A 3,609-nucleotide genomic window follows, 5' to 3' on the forward strand; every position below is an offset into this window, starting at 1 on the left:
TGTACTGATTTATATTTCCATCTGCAGTGTATGAGTGTTCCTCTTTCTCCACATCCTCACCAGCATCTGTTATTTTTTGTGTTTTTCATAATAGCCATTCTAACTGGGATGAGATGAGATCTCACTGTGGTTTTGATTTGCATTTTCCTGATAATTAGTAATGTTGAGCATTTTTTATATGCCTGTTGGCCATTTGTATGTCTGCTTTTGAGAAATGTCTCTTCAGTTCATTTGCCCATTTTTAAATTGTATTACTTGGTTTTCTTTGTTTTGTTTTTTGCTGTTGAGTTGAGTTCCCTATATATTCTGGTTATTAATCCCTTGTTGAATGGATAGTTTGCAAATATTTTTTCCCAATCTATAGATTGTCTCTTCACTTTGTTGATTGTTTCCTTTGCTATGCAGAAGCTTTTTAGCTTTATGCAATCTTATTTGCCTATTTTTGCTTTAGTTGTCTATGCTTTTGAGGTTTTAACCCAAAAAAATTTGCCCAGACCAATGTCATAAAGCACTTTCCCAATGTTTTCCTCTAGTAGTTTCAAGTCTTACATTTAAGTTTTTAATCCATTTTGATTTGTTTTTTCTATATGGTGAGAAATAGGGGTTTGTTTTTTCTTTTTTCTTTTTTTTTTTTTTTTGACCTCTGAACTTTTTATTGGCCTCCTGCTCCCCAAAGGGCATCCTGCTTCTGCTGTCTTAATGTCTCAGAACTTTGGTGTCATTGGTCTCAGACACCACTTTGCCAACCACTATCTGGCAGATGGTGGTCTTTTGGATGGTTTGCAAGGAGTTGCTACTGTCCAGGGCATCACCAAGATTGACATCCTTGCTGTCTTCCAGCAGGCGGCGGTGGGTGGTGCTCTCAGCCTCCAGCTTGGCCTTGATGTTCAGCAGGGCCTCATACTCCTGGGCCTAACACTGCCCCTCTGCCCGGGTCTGTGCCAGCTCTGACTCCAGATACAGCAGGATCCCATTGAGCTGCTCCATCTGCAGGGCATAGCGGGCCTCCACCTCCTTCAGGCTGTTCTCCAAGCTGGGCTTCAGATTTCTCATCGAGTCCAGGTTGATCTCCAAGGACTGTACTCTATGTCTCAGCTCCCTGAGCATCATCTCAGCAGCTCTAATCTCAGCGGACTGCGTGGTGACTACTGTAGTACCCTCCTCAATCTGCTGAGACCAGTACTTGTCTAGCTTCTCTCGGTTCTTCTGAGCCAGCTCGTCATATTGGGCCCAGATATCTGCCATGATCTTGGTGAGGACCTGAGATTTGGGGGCATCTACCTCCATGGTCAACCCAGAGCTGGCCACCTGGGCTTGTAGGCCTTTTACTTCCTCTTTGTGGTTCTTCTTCATAAAGAGCAGCTCCTTCTTGAGAGCCTCGGTCTCTGTCTACAGTGCAGCTGAGTAACATTGGTGTCAGCAATGACCTTGGGGAGTTCATGGATGTCGCTCTCCACAGACTGGCACATGGCCAGCTCTGTCTCATACTTAACTCGAAAGTCATCAGCAGCAAGACAGACATTGTTGATCTGAAGAACCATAGGAGCATTGTCCACAATATTTGCGAAGATCTGAGCCGTCAGGTCCTTGATGGTCTTAAAGTAATGGCCCCAGTCTCTGATCTGGGGTCCCTTCTTCTCCAGGTGCTCCCGGATTTTGCTCTCCAGCTTCTGGTTCTCTGTCTTCAGGTAGGAGGCCAGGCGGTTGTTCAGGCTTTGCACGGTCTCCTTTTCATTTTAGATGCCTCCCATTCTTACCAGACCCCCGGCCATCCCCACAGCCAGGCCCCTGGACCCCAAGCCACCCCGGAAGCTGATGGAGTGGGACACAGAGATCCAGAAACCAAAGCCCCCCCACAGCTGCATAGACACTGGCCATGCTGCTGACCAGCCAGGTGCTGTAGCTGGGTGCCTGGACAGACCCCAGGGACCAGTAGTTGGTGGAGAAGGTGGACCAAGTGGTGAAGCTCATGCTGTCCAGGGAGGAGAGCGAGAGGACAGGACTCAGGCTTTGCTGATGACCGAGATAGGGGTTTCATCTTTCTGTCTATGAATATCCAGTTTTCCCAGCACCATTTACTGAAGAGACTGTCATTTCTCCATTGAATGTTCTTGGTACTTTTGTCAAAAATTTATTGGCTGTAAATACATGGATTCATTTCTGGGTTCTCTACTGTGTTCCATTGGTCTATGTGTCTGGTTTTATACCAGTACCATGCTGTTTTGTTTACTATAGTTTTGCAGTATATTTTGAAGTCAGGTAATGCGATGCCTCCAGTTTTGTTGTTTTTCACTCAGGACTGCTTTGGCTATTTGAGGCCTTCTGTGGCTTCTTTTGTTTAAAAAAAAAAATTTAAGCTAGTGTTCTTACTGGACTTCTGTGGTTTCATATGAATTTTAGGGTCATTTTTTCTACTTCTGTGAAGAATGTCTTTGGTATTTTGATAGAGATTGCACTGAATCTGTAGATCATTTTTGGTGGTATGGTCATTTTCATAATATAAATTCTTCCAGTCCATGAACAGGGATGTGTTTCCATTTTCTCTGTGACCTCTTCAATTTCTTTCATTCGTGTTTTATGGTTTACCTTATAGAGATCTTTCATCAACTTGGTTAAATTTACTCTTACATTTTTTATAGCTGTTGTAAATGAGACTGATCTCTTGATTTCTTTTTCCACTAGTCTGTTATTGGTGTATAGAAATGATACTGATTTTTGTATGTTAATTTTTTATCCTGCAACTTTACTGAATTTGCTTATCAGTTCTAAGAGTTTTTTGTTTTGTTTTGTTTTGGTGGAACTTTTAGGGTTTTCTATATATAAAATCATGTCATCTGCAAATAGGGACAGTGTGACTTCCTCCTTTCTAATTTAAATGCCCTTTCTTTCTTTCTTTTTCTTATTTGCTCTGTCTAGGAATTCCAGTACTATGTTGAATAAGAGTGGTAAGAATGGGCATTCTTGTCTTGTTCTAGTTCTTAGAGAAGAAATTTTCAGTTTTTCCCCATTCAGTATAATATTAGCTGTGAGTTTGTCATATATGGCCTTTATTGTATTGAGGTACATTTTCTCTATACGTAATTTTTGGAGGGTTTTTTTTTTAATCATGAAGGGATGTTGAATTTTATAAAATGCTTTATCTGCATCTATTGAGATGATTTTTTATACTTCATTCTTTTGACATAATATATCACATTTATAGATTTGCATATGCTAAACTATCCTTGCATCCCTGGAATAAATCCCACTAGATCATGATGAATGATCTTTTTAATGTGCTGTTGGACTCAGTTTACTAGTATTGTGTTGAGGATTTTTGCATCTATGTTCTTTAGGGACATTGTCCTATAGTTTTCTTATATTGTTGTTGTGTTCTTGTCTGGTTTTGGTATCAGGATGAGCTGGCCTCAAAGATGCATTTGGAAGAATTCTCTTCAACTTTCTGGAAAAGTTTTTAAAAAAAGGTATAGTTCTTCTTTAAATATTTGGTAGAATTCAGCAGTGAAATCATCAACTCCTGGACTTTTTTTTGATGGGAGACTTTTAATACTGATTCAATCATGTTACTCACAATTGGTCTATTCAGGTTTTCTGTTTCTTCTTGGTTCA

At 40.7% G+C, this 3,609-nt stretch overlaps 1 pseudogene; it reads right to left on the reverse strand.

Annotated features, from left to right (window-relative positions):
• Positions 1-649: 649 nt before the first annotated feature.
• On the reverse strand, positions 650-2,062 carry LOC470948 (keratin, type I cytoskeletal 18-like; annotated as a pseudogene).
• Positions 2,063-3,609: the final 1,547 nt, after the last annotated feature.

Source organism: Pan troglodytes, chromosome 2, assembly GCF_028858775.2.
Source record: "Pan troglodytes isolate AG18354 chromosome 2, NHGRI_mPanTro3-v2.0_pri, whole genome shotgun sequence".
In the NCBI taxonomy this organism is placed as follows: Eukaryota; Metazoa; Chordata; class Mammalia; order Primates; family Hominidae; genus Pan; species Pan troglodytes.